General features: G+C 49.2%; 1 protein-coding gene across 1 annotated transcript in view; it reads right to left on the reverse strand.

The window, feature by feature from the left end:
• The window catches only part of Lzts1 (leucine zipper tumor suppressor 1), a 35817-nt gene extending 22917 nt beyond the window's left edge, over window positions 1-12900 (reverse strand). The window contains exon 1 of the mRNA XM_090354269.1: window positions 12756-12900. The gene's annotated coding sequence lies outside the window, so the exon portion shown is untranslated. The remainder of the gene's footprint in view (window positions 1-12755) is intronic.
• Between the last annotated feature and the right edge of the window lie 4503 nt (window positions 12901-17403).

Here is a 17403-nt window from a genome sequence, read left to right on the forward strand (position 1 = left end):
GAACCTTGGCTGGCTGTGTGTACACGATTAATGAGACAAAAAGAGAATCCTCTAGGGGTTGTACTTCCTGCCAGCCCAGGATGGATGGGGACCTTTAAAGTTAACAACTGGCTTCTATCAGAGGCAAAGACAGTGAAATACAGTAATCTCCCAGTACTTCAAGGGATGGATCAGGGCCCCCTTCTGGTTGCAAAACTTATGAATGCTAAAACCCTTCTATAAAATGATATACGCTATATATCCTACATACCTCCTCCTTGGTCATGTTTTATCTCTAGATTGATTATAAGACCTAACACAATATACATGCCATGTGAACAGCTGTTCAATTGTTTTGTTTAGGGAATAATGAGAAGTCTACCTATGGTCAGTATAGATACAACTTGTCCCCCTAAATACATTGGTCCAAGGTTGATGGAATCCATGGAAGTAAAAGCTACAGATACACTGGGCCAACTGACTGTGTAGGGGATCTCAGAGGGACTTAGGAATAGCAGTCCAGTCCCTCTTTCACTGAGGGTGGTGAAGCAGTAAACATGACCTAGAGACCAGATGCCCTGGCATCACGCTGCTGGACCATCCACTTGCTGTGTGGATGAACGAGTCATACTCTCCGGGGCTTTCTTCACTAGCTGTTCTTGGGTGGCAGTGTATACTTTCCCTAGTCTAGACACAGTGAAGTGGCTCAGGTAAGAAGAGCAACTGAACAGGCTTTGGTAAGGGGATGCCTACCCCTTGTGCATCCTCTCATTGAGATATCAAGGCCAGGCCAGACACTTAAAAGGGAGGCACTAATGGCTCACACCTGTAATCCTAGCTACTGAGGAGGTCAAGATCTGAAGATGCTGGTTCAAAGCCAGCCTGGGCATAAAATTCTATGAGACTCTTATCTCCAGCAAAAAGTGGGAATGGAGGTATAGCTCAGGTGAGATTTGAGCAAAAAAATCCAAATGATTTCAAGCCCCAGTAACAGTGCACATACACTAGCATGTCCCTCCGCCTCTCCCCCACCACACACACAGGGGTCATTGCATGACACGACTAAGCTGACCGGAAAGGCACAGGCAAGAGCAGTCACGTCTGGGAGAACTAAACAGAGAAGCCCTTCTGAGGATTAATAAGGCCCTGTGTGACTAGAGCTGGACGTCTGAGAGCGTTCCCACAGAGCAGCTGAGGGTGGCGAGAGTTTATTATTTTTGTTTATATTTTATCTTCCTGGGATGGCATGCTTGTCTCCTCTGCCTCCAACTGTTCAGTCCAAAGGTCATTTCAGGTGCTAATTTCAGCACTCAGTCTCATCAAGAATCGTTCTACCATTTGATCAGAAACCTCTCCACAAACTCCTGAATTGTTGACACTTTTCACCCAGCAAGTGACATGGCCTGGCTTTGAACATGGGCTACAATCAACAGCTCTCAGTGAAGTAAGTCATACAGTGCCATGAAGCCATCAGCTGGTGATGTGCTCTGGTCCCTGTTCTCTTCCTATAGGCTTCCCAGTTCCTACAAACCCTCTAGCCTCTGCCCTCGTTTACCTTCCCACTGCCTCCCTCACTGTAATCCCTGTAAGCACCTCCTTTAGCCTTGGGAACAAGCCCACCACCTCTCCAAGCTTCGGTTTCCTGGCTGTACTTTAGAGCGAACAGTGGTACCTCCCTCGTAGCGTTTTGGAAGTCCTGAGTAAAATTTCATTTGTAAAGGAACCAGGAAATAATTAAGAGCTCAATTCAGGGTAGCTCTGTCTACCTCCAACATATGGGGCTTCGTGTCTCAACACAGAAGGGATGCGAGGGATCAAATTCTTGATGAATTTTTCTACAGCTTCCCAGGTTCACCCAGTCCTGGGCTCTACATTTTGTCTTTCTGATCTAGAACATTTGGGGATTTTAGAAAGGAAACTCACTCAAAAAGCAAACAAGAAAAAGGAAAAAGGAAAAAAAAATGTTAGTGTCAAAAATGCATTAGTATAAAAGATTAGAATTTGCAGTTTGGAAGAACTGCTCTTAAAGTGCCTAAATCAGTGATCTAACAAATAGATCATAAATTTGCAAAGACAGGGCTCTGCGGACCTGGTTCACTGCACAGTGTCCAGGGCCTAGTACTGTTGTGGAAGTGGAAGGAAGGGGGAAGAACCCACAGGAAAGAAGCACCAACAGCTCCTGCATGTAGGGCACACAGAACTGGAGGCTGGAGAGATCTGAGTTATGAGTTTGCGCTGCCTTCTCTTTGCCTTCCACTTATTCTTAAGTCTTGGCCAGGTAACAGCAGCCCATCCCTAAATGAGTAAGATCAGATATAGATACATCATTCCCACAGAGAGGGAAGATGACAGAAGATGTTGGCCTCTTGTTCCTTTTTTTTTTTTTTTTGCTAGTACTGGGGCTTGAACTCGGGTCCTGTTGCCATCCCTTAGCTTTTTCACTTGAGGCTGTTGTTTTACCACTTAAGACATAGCTCCACTTCCAGCTTTTTGCTGGTTCAAACATCGATCCTTCTATCTCAGCCTCCTGAGTAGCTAGGATTACAGGCATGAGCTATCCCATCCAGTGACTGGCTAGCCTTTTGGTTCCTTACCTCACAAATCACCCCCAAATTCTACCCTCTCCTTGAGAAAGCCTACAACAAGTACCCAAGGGTGTCCTTTCCATCTGGGTTTTGGATCAGAAAGAACTCAAAAGAGAGGTAACCCTGGGTTTCTTCTTCCCTCTGGAGGCTGGGCCAGAAAGACTGATGGAGATATCACTTAGGGTCTCATTTGTACCAACCAGTGCTGACTTTCAGTACTGGGCCTGATTCACGTGGACTGTGGAGAAATCTGCAGTCACTACCTTCAGACACCAGGCTCCATCTCTTCCGGAGGTAGAACTGGATTTACCTGGGAAGACTGAGCTCCTGAATACCTTCCCAGTGAGAGGGGCCAACCAGACCTGTGGCAGATAGCTACGGGCTTCCTGCCAATCTGCCCCTTGGACTCCTGGCCTGGCAGTCTGTGAAGCACAGGTCTGGACAAGGCCTTAAGAGACCAGCCCTGCAATTAAGCCAGACCCACAAATGGCATCACTTAGAAGATCCTCACCTGCCTCCGGTTCCCTCTCCCGAGCTGCCCAAGGGGGGGCAGAGGAGCAGTACGCAGTTACCCATGGAAAGTAGGGAAGGAGAAAGGGGGGTGGGCCTGTCGCCATCTTCGTGTTTCCTGTCCCGGGTGCACGTCCCTGGGGCCCTCGGTGTGGAGACAGGCTGCTCAGTCTTGGCTGGCTTCCAGAAAGCATTCCAGGCTTCCTTAACCAGTTTCTCATCTCTCCTCAGCTTGGGAATCTGAAGCAAGGTCAAGTGGGAGTTTAATAGCTGTTCCTGGAACTGTGTGGAGGGAAGCCCTTTGAACTCCAGCTCCAATCCCACAGGTAGGCGTTTCCTCCACCCCATAATTTAAGGGGGGGAAGCCTGAGAATGGCTGGAGGGAAAGGCCTTGGCTTCTTTGTTTCTAGGCAGCCCCACTCCCATCTGCAAACAGACACTCTGAAGGATCCTCTGGGAGCACCACAGCGTCCCTCTCCTAACCCCTCATCTGCCCAGGGAGCCCCATGGGGGCAGAGGTGCCGCCCTCTCTCCCAGAGACACCATCAAGTTAGAAGGAAGCACTGCTGGACTTCAGTGGCCATCAGATGGCATCCTAATCGCTGTGTGCCTCTAAATAAGTCACCCCAACACTCAGCGCCACATCATTAACAGGGAAAGGTTTCCTCCACTAAAGGGAAAAAGAGAAAGTCAATGGCAAAGGATAGAAGTATGGGGTTGGATGGATATAGTGTATAAACGCACTGTAAGGAAATGTCACATTTGACTTCCTTATATACTAGCGTATAAGGTATGCTAGTAAGTTTTGTTTTTTGCCAGTCCTGGGCTTGAGCTCAGGGCCTGAGCATTGTCCTTGGACTTTTTTCTCAAGGCTAGAGCTCTACCACTTGAGCCTCAGCACCACTTCCAGCTTTTTTCTATGTATGTGGTACTGAGGAATTGAACACGGGTCTTTGTGCATGCTAGGCAAGCCTTCTACCAATAGGCTAAACTCCCAGCCCATATGCTAATAATTTTTTTTAAGGAAGATAATACCTAGCTCTTGTAAAGGTACATTAAATGCTAGACTTGCTTCATGGAATTCGTACTAGTGTTCCTCTTAAGGAATATGTAGCCCCAGTTGAAGAAGCCTTTCCTGGGTCCACTCATCTGCCCTATCTTTGTGGGGATGGGGAAAGGAGAGGTTGCCGTGGATAGAATGGTATTTAAGGATCCTTTCAACCTTGCAGCTTGTGATTATTGCCAAGTTCCTGACATTTCTTCAATGCAGGCTCTTTAGTTTCCAGATCAATGGTGGAACCTGAGACTTGCGTGCTAGGCAGTAGCTTTGATATAGAAACAAGTCCACACCAAGTGGTTTTTAAGCCAACGGATGTCTGTAAGAGGGCTGAGGGGAGCTGAAAGCCTGGCACACTCCTCCTCCAGAAAAGGAGAAAGGCTAGTGTCAGGAAAAGTCATGTATTTGCCCACACCTGCCTACCAGCTGCACGGGCAGCTGGGGGCCGGGTGAGGGGAGGAGCCCAAAGCCAGCTGGAGACTCCATGCTGGGTCTCCTTCAGTGGCCAGCTCCCTTCCAGAGCAGGTGGAGGTTGGGGGCAGTTCTGTGGGGCTTCTCAGATTGTCTCCACCTGCCTGCAGTGTGGTTTTTGGAGCCATGAGGGCATTAGAACTGGGGAATCAGATTAGTGGAAAGGGAGCATTGTTTCCTCAAGAAATGAAGGCAGCCCAATCCTTTCTCCTCCTTCCACTGCAGGATGGGTGGCCTTTGGGGGATTAGGAGACGCAGGGGTTGAGTCACTCAGGGTTGCATTCAACAGGGGGCTGCCCCATCCTCTGAACTGCTGCTGCCCTTGGCCTTGCCACTCCGGAGAGGGGTGGATCCAGACACTCTGGATGGGGCTGTCCCTTAAGGAGTGATGGATGGTCAAGGGCAGCCTCGTTGGGACACACTGCAATGATCCTTGGACAGATTCAGCATTGTCCCTTACTGTCCCTGCCTCCCTCGCTTTCATGGCTTCCTATTACTTTCCTCAAGCAGAAGGTGGGAGAAAAGAAACCCGCTGGGGAGCACAGTGGTTCCCAAGACAGCTGAAGTTGGTGCTGTCTTTCCCTTCCAACCTCTTCCAGGGTGATCAAACACATGGCACTGGATACTCAGGGTCATTCCTCTGCCCTGCCTCATGTGCCTGAAGCCTGAAAAGAGAACTGACCCTGACCTCTTTTTCCTGCCAGACCTTGGGCAACCTCCAAGCCCTAGGTAGTGGGGTCACCACCACTGCCACTGGGGGCACCAGGGTGGCAGGTTCTCAGTCCCTGCTTCATTAGCTTCCATGTCCTGTTTGTAACCCCCTTCTTTTCTTGTTGGGATGGTAAACCAAGCCCAGCGAGTTCTCTCAGGAGTCCTTCTCTGGCCTGCTTGGGTTCCATGTTCCCTCCAACACAGCAAGGTAGGGATGGCCTCCACAGCCCTCACCATCAACAACGCCAGGCATTAAGCCTCAGCCCTGACTGTAGCCAGGCCCTGGTTCTACACATGGGGAGAGCAAGGGGACAAGACAGGCTTTCTCTCAAGGAGCCCTTATGTTGTTTGGGAGGGAGGATCCAGGTGAAGAGCTCAATCCCCAACAGGACTGACAGGCACACATTACAGAGTTCAAGGAACAGGAGAGAGAGGGCTCCTTTTCTCCCGGTGGCTCCTTTCCTCCTTCCAGATCAGCCAGGTATAGCCTCTGAGGAGAAGTACCTGGATCCTGATGTCCTCCCACTCCACTCTGATCCCCCCCACAGCCAGTGACACGGGGGCTGGGGGTCCTCAGGGGAAGGTGCTGGTAAATCTGCCTTGCTTCCCTGCCCCCTTCCTTCTTCCCTCTCTCCCCTCTCCTAGCCCGTCTATATTCAATTCTCTCTCTTTACAGCAGGAATATAATGTTCGGCTGCTTTACACCCACTCTGTGAACACTGCCAGCGAATAATGACTAAGGTGGTGGGTGGAAGTACAGCAAGTCGAGACCAATTTAGCAGTCCAGGGTGCCAGAAGGAGGGTGATTTAGCAGCAAATAGCTTTGCAACAGCAAGAGGAAAGAAGATGCCCCCAATGCCTGGGGCCAGTGAGCCAAGAGTACAACCCTGCCCTGGGTGCCTGGGGTAGGGAAGGCACCTGGAGTTTGCAGAGGGATATGCACGCACAGGAACATGGCAGTGTTGGATGACAAATCTTCCCCCACCCCCTTTTCCCAAAGCAGATCTCAGCTCTCTTTGCATGACCCTTGAAAAGGGGTAGGTGTGTGTGTGTGTGTGTGTGTGTGTGTGTGTGTGTGTGTGTGTGTTCCTGTCAAAACTGGGGCTTGACCTCAGCTGGTTCTTTTGTTCAAGAATAACACCACATCTTTGGCTTTTAGCTGGTTTAAATGGAGATAGGGGTCTTACAAACTTTTCTGCTGGGGCTGTCTTTGAACCTCCATCCACAGCCTCATCTCAGTCTCCTGAATAGCTAGGATTACAGGCATGAGCTACCAGCACCGCTGCAGGGCTTAACATAGGTCCTCAAGCTGAGTCAGGCTGATCCCTTGTAGATGCTGTTTGAGTAGGGAGGATTTAAAGCTCAGTTCTGGGGTGTTGGGGCGGCTGCTGGAGCATACCTCAAATTCTGCACTAGGGAGGCAGTTCAGACAGGGGTGTGGGTCTTCCAGTCTGGGAGTCTGACTGTTTGTACTGTGGATGTACTTGTGAGTGTGTGCCTGGTGTCACAAGACAGCACACCTTGGGGTGAGAGACAATGACAGCAGACGAATGAATTCTGGTCCTGCACATGCTGCCATTCACACTTAAGGCTTGCCTCTCACAGTGATTAGCTGACCCGGAAACAAAGCTGCCGAGGACAGCTCTTTGCTGTCTTTGTCCCAGGTACTGGGCACAACCTGCATCTGTTCACACACCAATTTGCCTTGTCACTCAGCAGGAAAAATCACCCCTCTGCTGGGTTAATTAGAATGATTAGCTCCAGTTAACTAGCACAAATATTCCCTCTCTTATCTGTCCTGCCTCCTTCCTCTCTCCCTAGGCTTCCCTTTGCCCCTCCTTCCATGTCATATGGCCCTCAGCACCCTCAATTACCAAGGATGGCTTCCACCAATCTTGTAAGTTCAGTGAAGGGAGGAGATCCTGTTTTAGTTTGGAATGTACCTAACATTACAAGGCAGAACATATGAGGGAAGAAAGCTCGGTATTCCGATAGAATGTCCTTAATTCAGATACTGTGGGGGCTCCCTTGCTCTAAACTTCAGTGTGGACTAGATGGCAAACCTCATGAATTCATTACAAAGAAAGAACTGACATGTGATGAGCTTCATTCCCTCAAAGCAAACTCTGGTTGGACATCCTAGCTTGTGGGTACAAACAAATACACAGACAGACAGTACTTAGTAGTAAGGGAGACATGGAAAAACTAGAAAGTTCTAATGTCTTCCTCATGCTTCAACTGTCTTTTTTATATTCTTCAGTGCATTTTTAAAAATTTTTATTATTCCAGTAAAGTATAGAGGGTTTATAGTTACATTCATCAGGTAGTGGGTGCATTACTTCTCATGTTTTTGTCCCCCTTTCCTGCCCCCCACCCCTCCCAATCATCTTGTTTTCCCCCTTCCCTTCCCTGTTTCAAATAAACAAATAAATGTATAGACAATAACAAAGTCAGATACAGTAACCATATGAGATTAACCATAAGGGGAAAAAAAGAGAAAAGAGATAACTGCACATAGTACATTGAGAACAACAATCACAAAGTAAACCTCTTGTTTCCATATCATAGAGTTCATTTTGCTCAGTCTCATCCTATATGACCATACGTACATAGCTTTGGAGCTATTGTGATTCTCTGCTAGAAGAGTCCTAAATGTGTACTAATTATTACAAATAAGGGAAACCATGGAGCCTATGCTCCTTTGGGTCTGGCTTACTTCACTTAATATTATTTTTCCCAAGTATTTCCATTTCTTTAGGAATAGAGTGATGTCACTCTTTCTGATGGCCACACAGAATTCCATTGTTCCAACTATCCTAATTATGAAAGGAACTGAGTTCTGTGAATTCAAAAATGTCTTCATTATGCTTATCAAACAGTTGTCAATAACTGTGGACTCAAATGAGTTTAATGAATGAGGCTGTGGGTGTAGTTTCAGTAGCAGAATATGTTCTTCATAAACACAAGGATCTGAGTTCTACCTCCAGAAGGAAAGGAAGGAGAGAGGGCTGTCTGAATGAGTGAGAAAAGAGAGAGGTAGGAGGAGGGGAAAAGAAGGGGGAAGGAAAGGTGAAGGAGAGGAGGGAGAAGAGAGGAGAGGGATATAGGGCCCAAAGCTTGGGATTTACAACTGAGAGTTGAGCCAGCTGGAGCTCAGCATTCCTTTGAAAATCCTGGGTAAACTTCTCCAGCAGGGGTCACTGGGTTTTCTTATCTGGCAGATGGCAAGAAGAATCTTTCAGTGTTGAGGTACTTATGCTAAGTCCCCTGTCAAAGTGTAAATACAGCTCAGCACAAAAATTGCTGTTAAAATATACTCTGGAAAGTCTAAGTAGTGGAAGTCTGGGTTGGAGGAAGCCCAGGGTGGGAGACAGGGTGGAAAACTGCAGTGTATGGAGCTTACGCTGACCACACTGAGTCATTGAGTCAAGGTCTTCTCCCTCTAATCCTTGGAGGAGGAGCTCCCTGGGCCCAATCTGTACATAGGGAGCTGGCAGAGTAGAAGGTGAGCGGCTTTCTACTTTCTGGTCACCAGTTCTGTCCGAGAAGGAATGATAGCTCCTGCTAGGGATCCCGCTGGAAGGGAAAGCCTTGTCTCCTGGGCTGTCAGTGTGCATGTGGGAGCTTTGACACTGGCTGCTGTTCTGCCCATTCCTCTTTATCCCTCCTCAGATTCAACTTCAAGCTTTAGCCAAGGATCATTTCCTCCCTGGCATCCCCAGCTCACCTCCCTCTTGATGAGCAGCTGCTATATTCAAGTTAGTGTCGTCTATTTCAAAGTGCTTGTTATTGATTCATAAGAGCTGGTCTTAGGAGGGTTTTGTTTTTTAGGGGGGGTTATTTTTAATCACTCATCTAGATAAGACCATTAATAAATACTGAAAAAGCAGAGTTTTTCAAGCTTGAATAATCATCTTTGAAAGGAAATCTAAAACCATCAAGATCCTTGAGAGAACACGTGGCTACCACATTAGAGAAACAAGGCAAGAAAATAGAGCCAGCCATCTGCCAGGAGAAAGCACGGCCAGATGACCACAGCATTCTCCAGGGCAGCACGAGTGTCCAAACTGCATCGACATCAAGATCCACACAAAAGCAAAGTCAAAAGATCTAAGACGTAAATGGCGCAAAGTTCCCCCAGACCAGGTCATTTACTGCATACTTTTTGTGTTGACAAAAAGTACCTAATCATTTGCCCAAGAATCATCTGCCTCTGAAGTTCTGAGCACACAATTCTAAGCCTCAAGTCTAAACCATGTCTAGCACTTTCCCTTACTGAATTGTTCTGTCGGCAGATGGACCAGGAGATGGAGAGGGTGGGGCTAGGCTTCTGTAAGGTTCCTGTATGGTTGTTGGAAGATGGCCCAGCCAGAGAGCCACCATAGGAACACTGCTCTTTGCCATGGTCTTGGGCAGCTCTCCTCTTGCCCATCACTTTCTAAGGGCCTACTCAGACAGCCAAGCACCATTCTGGGAATTCATGGTTTCAGATCATGATAGGAACTCAGAGAAAGATACAGTATCCAGACTGGAGGAAAGGACAGAGATATGTCTTGGAAGGAGTCAATCCCTGTGGGTTTGAGGGCTAACTGGGAAAATGGAAGGAGATCCTCTACAAGGAAGGAACCATGTGTCAATGCATTTCTTCTGGGTTTGAAGGTGGCAGGAGAATGTGGAAAGAGACAGAGTCTATAGTCAAATGACCTGAGTTCAAATCCCCACTCCTCTATCCTCTCATCTCCTCAACTTAGTTAAGCTTCCTCTGAAAGTCACACATGCCCTGTAGGGCCACAGTGAGAATGAAAGGAGACACTGAGTAAAAAGTACTGGATACACAGTGAACTTAGTGGATGGCATTAAAGCTTGTTACAGTGCTGTCTGTTACACTAATCAATTTGTAAGTGCCCTAACCACAGACTCATGTAGCCTTACTGCCCAATCCAAGGCCTTTAGCAGATCACCCAATGAAAAGCTATTAAATGAGTGGTGAATAAGTGCAAAGGCATGTAAATAACTTTTCACGATTTATTAAGCCATTTATTTGTATGTGGTTGGAACCTATCTACCACTTCCCCCGCCCACACATGCAGGCCTCTGGCATCTTAGCACTGAAGGGCAAATCTTACCTTCACACAATCCTAAAGCACTGGCATTCCCCAGCATAACCTACCTAGGACATCTTGTCTGTGGCAGTCCCTGCTACCATCTACTGATGCCCACACAGACAGGGATACCTCCCAAAGCACACAAATCCAATTGCCAAAGCAGGTTCCCCCTGGCAAAGTGCACAGTGCCTTCTAGAAGTGTTAGGTAACAGTCATCTTGAGCAACAGCAAATCCCTTTCTCCCTCTCATTTGCTCAGAGACACCTTCAAGAGATGCCCTTCATTCTTTACCCACTGGATTTCTTCTTAGCTACTGCAGGGCAGAACCCTGTGCCCACACTCACATCTACCCAGCCGAGACCTCTCTCTTGGACTGTGGGGCATCCCTAGAAACACCCTTTCCTTTGGCTGTCTCAGTTTCCTCACTAGCAGTCACAGAGAGTAAAACATGTCTCATGCCAGCCTGGTAGTTACACTGTGAGGATAAAGGAGATAACAAATGAGATAACGTCTATGATGCTCAGAAAGTGCTCAGAAGTAAGGTGTTGGATAAGCACAAGGTGTGGGCCACGCCTAATTAGTGTGTATGTGCTGCCCACAGACTCTACCCACAGACTCTCCTCTCCAAACTTTGTGTGTGTTAATGTGTGTGTATACACCAGTACTGGTGCTTGAACTTAGCTTCAGATCAAGTGGGGCCCCACTTCCACTTTGGGTTTTTTGGTGGTACACTGGAGGTAAGAGTTTCACGGACTTTCCTGCAGGGCTATTTTTGAACCATGATCCTCAGATCATAGCCTCCTGAGTAACTAGGGTTGCAGGCATGAGCCACGGCACCCGGCCCAATTTTCTCCAAACAAACACAAAAACTCTTCTGTATAAATGCCCGTCGCACTGCTCATATGAATACACCTTTCAAACATCTTTCTTTCCCTTCTATGCCTGTGGGAAAATTGCTTTTGAACTGGGAAAAAAAGCACAGGTTACAAACCCTGCATGTTCTCACCCACAACCTCCTCTTCAGAGCCTCCATACATGAAAGGTTGCAAGCCAGGTAGCTCACCTCCCTCCCAGAATGCCTAGTATCATCACTTCCCCAAGAGGAGTTGGGGGAATCCTTTGGAGGAACAGCTGCTACCAAGGGCTGTCCAGTACCCACAGGACAGTGGAACTGGCTAGGTGCTCAGATCCAGCGCTTCCCTTGTTCTTGGGAAATTGAGGACATCAGGTCTGCAGCATTTTCCCAAGCCTGACACTTGTGGGCGAGCTGAATTCAATCCTTTCCACTTGGAACCGGAAAGAGAAACATCACCTGGCCCTTGGTGTTTCTCCGTGCCTGTTGCTGCCAAGAAGTGTGCTAGGCAGGCTGGAAGCCCAGTTAAGCCTTAAGTAGGGTGGGCTGGGGGAGGGAGGGAGAGAAGTAGGAGGAAGGGAAGGAAGGAAGGAGGGGAAGAGGGGGGACTGTCTGCCCGTGAAGGGTGAGGAAAGGGAGTGTATGATTCTGTGTGTGTGTGTGTGTGTGTGTGTGTGTGTGTGTGTGTGTGTGTAGGGGGGGGGAAGAGGGAGGGAGAGAGATATTGAGAGACTGAGAGACAGAGACAGAATTGCACATTTCCAGGATTAACCCTGGCGACCTGCAGCTCGTGTGTGTGTGTGTGTGTGTGTGTGTGTGTGTGTGTGTGTGTGTGTCGTGTGCACACGTGTGCGTGTAGACACCCCGGTTCATCGCCGCCTTCCTTCCTGGCCACTTCAACCCAAGCGACTTCTCCCTCCAGGGAGACATTCGAAGCCTTCCAACGGCATCCGCGCCTTCCCACGCCGGGTGCGGACGCGGCCCCGTCTCCAAAGTTCCAGGCAGCAAAGTTCAGTGGCCGGCCGGTCCTCGCTGGCGGACCTCCGGCTCGAGCGGGGCTGCGGTGGGGTGGGGTGGGGAGGGAGGGCTCGGCCCCCTTCCTCACCGCCTCCCATACCTGAGTCACCTAACACGGGTCTCCAAGGTCAGATTCGGGGCTCGGGAGCGCCTGCCTGGGGTGGGGGACAAAGACGGATGGACGGACGGACGGACGGACGGCCCCTTCGCCTTCTGCACGGGGCAGGGGCGGGTGCGGTGGCACCCGCGGTGGCAGGGGAGGAGACCCTGACGGATCGTTCCAGAGACAAAGACACCTAGACAGACACTGACACAGACAGACAAAGCCCGACGGACGCGCGGACCGCCGCCCCCCCACGCCCGGACCCGCGCGCTGCGGGGCGCGCAGCCTTCCCGACGCCCGGGCGCCCGGCCCCGCCGCGGACCCTCGGCGGGAGCCGGCGAGCCCCGGACCCGCCGCACCTCACCTGCCCCCGGCGCCTCGCGACGGCTTCTTTTCCGCCGGTGTATTTTGAGGTAAGCTCCCGATCTCTGCTTTTCCAGAGCTCCGGGGCCGGACGGCTGCCGCTCCACGTTCTCTCTCGCTGGACCAGAAAAACTTTCGGCCTCCGCGCCGCCCGCTCGCCCGCTCGCTGCGCGCCGGCCGCGGCGCGGGGTCCTGAGCCACGGGCGGGGCGGGGCGGGCGTGTGGGCGTGGCCGAGGGGGCGTGGCCTGCGCCGGAGCCGCTCATTGGTCGGCGCTGCGGGCCGCCCGGCCCCCCGTAGCTCCTCGGCCTTTGTTCCCGGCTGACAGCTGCGGGCCGCTCCGACCTCGGGGCTCCGGGGTGCCCGCGGGCCCGCGCGCGTCCCGGCTGTCCCGCGCCTCCACGCTCGCTCCCATCAGACCCCTTCGCCGCAGCCCTGCCTGCTCAGTGTTTCTCATCCCTCTCGTGGCCGCCTCTCCTCCACCTCCCCACCCCTCTTTCTCGCTGCCCGCACCCCTTCGGGGTCCCTCCGGCCTCTGCCCGGTCTCCTTTCCCCGGGACCATCTCTCCACCCCGTAGCCCTAGGAAAAGGCTGGATCTCTGAGTTTTTGGACTGGACCAGACCAAGTGGGGCCCAGCGGCGTCCCCCGCCCCACCCCGCTCCAGTCAGACTTCCCACCTCGGTCCCGGGGGGGCTCAGGTGAGGACCGAGGCCCTCCGCCTCGCCAGCCGCCCTCAGCCCCGCTCTAACCCTATCCCTTTCGCTCCCGCCCTCACTTTGAACGGTTGGGTAATTGAGCCAGAAGGGCAGCCGAGCCTACAAGTTTGGGCCCGGACCAAAGGGACCATGACAGGGTTGGAGGGCGTCAGGCTCTGCGGCGCCGTGCTTGGAGCCAGGCCGGGTGGCAGGCGGGGACTCTGCCCCGGGGGGTGTCAGCCTGGGTCCCCGAAGGAGGCCTGCGGGGAGCCCGAGGGGATCAGACCCAGGAAAGACTGCCCAAAGGGAAGCAAACCGTTTTGTTCCTCGTCACCCCCCCCTGAAGGTGGGGGGTAGACTACCGGTAGGTGATCTTCAATAGTGCCTCTGGGTCTTGTTCCCCAAGACCCCGGGGCCTTCAACTCTAGGCTTTCTGGAAGGCTGTTCACTGGGGAGGGGGAGGGGGGTTGAGGAACACAGCTGGATTAGACCTTGATAATCACCGTTTGAGCCAGGAACTTAATCCCAGTATAGCAACACACACACACACACACACACACACACACACACACACACACCCCACAAACAATTCCCAGGATATGAATTCCTGAAGTGCAGAGACTTGTCCTCTCATTAATGGCTGAGAACTTGGTCTATTTTATGCGTGGACATTTCCTCCACATTTAGATCTCACCAGGCACAGTGGCAGGCATTTGATAAGGTTTTGTGAAATGAATGAGTTCCTAGGGTCTGGATGTGTTGCTAGGATTCGATGAGAAACCCTGGCACCTGGTAGGCACAGTCATTATGTACACGTGATAAGACAACTTCTGCATGTCAACCACAAAATCACTTCAGCCTTTTCCTTCCCCCACCTCTGTATACATCTGTTATTCAGTTTAAAAAACAAAACAAAACTTATCTTCTGCTCCTCTAACTCCACTCATCAAAGTCTAAAAGCTATACTGCAACGCTTCTACCTTTCTCCCATAAAACCGTAAGGAGAACGACGCTTTCTTTATCAAAAGCTTTATGTGTCTCTGCTCCACTCACCAACACCGCACAGATGAGCTCACAGGTGGAATGTCATGGCTTTTTGCTGAATGGGTAGCTATAGATATTTTTGTTGTGAGGTATTGCAGCACCTCCAGGTAACAGTAGAAGGTAGAATAAAGGAATGTGTGGGCTTCAGACTTCAGTCACACTCATCTTTGTGTCTTTAGGTCATGCATTCCATGGAACTGGGTAAAGAGCCCTGAAAGCCTACTTCTGGCTCTGTCCCTGCTACTGGCTATTTTTAATCTCTCTTGAGCAACCTGTGAGGCCTCATCTGTTGAGATAGGGGCTCGCTATGCAGTCCAGGTTTGCCTCAAACTCCTTATCTCTGTACCTCAGCCAACGGAGCGCTGAGATGATAAATATGCACTAAGCACGCCTGACTGCATGTTGTACAGCCCTTTTAAGACTGAGGTCAGCAGCATGGGGGCAATGTGTTGGTGTGGAACTGAAATAAATGATCAGACAACATGAACACCCTAGGGGAAGAGACTCTTTAGAGACAAAGTAGAGAATCTCTTGCAAATGGGAGTGAGGAGAAAGAGTGAGGAATGAAAGCCATGATGGAAAGAATGCATTTATGCATTTGTGTGTGTCAAATCTGGACCAGAAAGATGGAGCACCAAGTATTCTGTTGTGAAAGTTCACCCCACCCATCCTCTATTCATCCTCTGAGACACAAGGCTTACTGCAGGCTTGTTATCCATCGTTCTTCTTTAGAACCTACCACAGGGCTAGAGCCATGGACCAATAGTTAAGCCAATAGCTTGTCTGGATTACATAAACTCTGCTTTCCTCAGTGTGTTTTTACCTATGGCAATGGAAATAATTGGTTGATTTCTTGTTTGTCTCTTGTGTAAGTTTCTTGTTCAAAGACCAAGTCTTCTGTTACTCGACACTGAATTGCCAGAATCTACCACAGTGGTGGCACATGACCTCAAAAGGCATCTCACTGCTCATTATTTGGGATGTAGAGGCATGGAGATTATGAGTTCAAGACCAGTGTGAGCTATAGACCGAAACCCTCTCTCAAAGCTGGGGAGGGTGCTGTTGAGACGTAGACAACTTGAATGAATATTGTGATAATAGAGAGAGGAATACAAATTTAGAAGAGTCACATCTATTCCCAGGTCTGCACACTTGTAGCATTGCCACAAAACTTTTGAGACCCAGTTGCATCAAACATTTTCCTTTTTATCCGGTAACAATGCCACAAAGCACACATAAACTTGCAGTTGGTATAAATACAATGTCTATAAAAATCCAGGCTTTGTACTGGGTGACAAAGAGAAAGCTGACTATATTCGGATTGTTTTTGTTTTTGTTCTTTTTTTGGTTTTGCAGTACTGTGGCTTGAACCCAAGGCTTCACTTCGCTTGCTAGGAAGGCATTCTACCATTTGAATCATGCATCTAGTCTAGGTTGACTGCACTTAAGTGGTGCTGAAAAAGCATGTGAGGAAATATTATTAGGCCATGGAGCACTGAAGGTTGAAGGGACCAACAGGTGGCATTTACTGCATCTGCAAGGAAAGGACAAGGAAGTCTAGTTTTTTTTTTTCCTGTAGAACAAGCTATACCCTAATGGCCTTAGAGACTATGTCACCGGTGTCCTGCCCATTGGGCAGCTATTAAAACCAAAATTCACATTTCTTAGCTGTAAGTCCACAGTGCGCCTCTTATCTCTGCAATAAATTGGGGAAACAATGGTACCCTGCCTCCTTTGCTTGATAAATGAGATAAAATGCAAGTGTTATTTCTTCCTTCCTATGAAGTATAGCTCAATTTTAAACATTTGCTTATCATCTTCTTTATTATCACTGCCATCATTATCTGGAACTGTTTTAACCTAAATTCAGGTTAGGGAGACCAGAGCAGCTGTAGCAGAACAAATACATCTGAGTACTCTGGGAGTACATTCTGACATCAGAATACCCATCTACTCAGGAGCCTTGTCCTCTCGGGTGCTGTTAGGACATTTGTCCCTTCACTCAGTGAAAAGACACTGTACCCAAGAACAAGATAAGGAATTGACTCAGGAGGCTGGCATGGTGGCACAAGCCTATAATCCTAACTACTCAGGAAAGAGATTGCTGCTCAAGGTTGGACTAGACAAAAGTTATTGAGATCCTAGCTCCAAAGAAGCTGAAGCCAGAGCCAGTGGCTTATATCTGTAATCTACCCTAGCCACTCTAGATTGTGGTTCAAATCCAGCATCATTAGAAAAGCTAGTGAGGGGAGGGGGAAATGGGGATATCAATGTATGAGAATTAATGCACCTGCTATCTGGTGAATATAACTGTAACCCCTCTATACATTAAAATAAAAAAAATTCTTTAAAAAAAAAGAAACGTTAATGAGACCATACCTCAAACAAAACAATAGAAACCAAACCAAAACAGAGCTAGAAGCATGGATCAAGTGGCAGAGCACCAGCCTAGCAAATACAAAGCCCCGAGTTAAAACCTCAGTAAGACAAAAGCAATGAGCTGGGTTCAGTGGTTTATTTGTGGCCCCAGTTACTTGGGTTTATGGAGCTAGGAGGACATCAGTCTAACTCTGACCTATGCAAAGCATGAGTCTCTATCTGAAAAATAAATTAACAGGGAAAAAAAAAAGGACTGGGAGCATAGCTCAAATGGCAAAGTACTTGCCTAGCAATCTCAAGGCCTTAAATTTAATCTTCAGTTCCACAAATGAACACATACACACAAATAGGCCTAGTTTCATCAGAGCTAGATCGCCTTGTTTAACAACACAGGCCTTACACTTGCCCCAGAAACTGTATAGTTAATGCAGTGCCTACATGTGCTTTGAGATAGAGAACTCTTGCCACAAGTAAGCAGCCTTCCACTCGGCAGAGACCAGAGAACTAGCCATTCTGGCTAATGCAGTTCCA

Source organism: Megascapheus bottae, chromosome 20, assembly GCF_031878675.1.
Source record: "Megascapheus bottae isolate mThoBot1 chromosome 20, mThoBot2.hap1, whole genome shotgun sequence".
Classification (NCBI taxonomy): domain Eukaryota; kingdom Metazoa; phylum Chordata; class Mammalia; order Rodentia; family Geomyidae; genus Megascapheus; species Megascapheus bottae.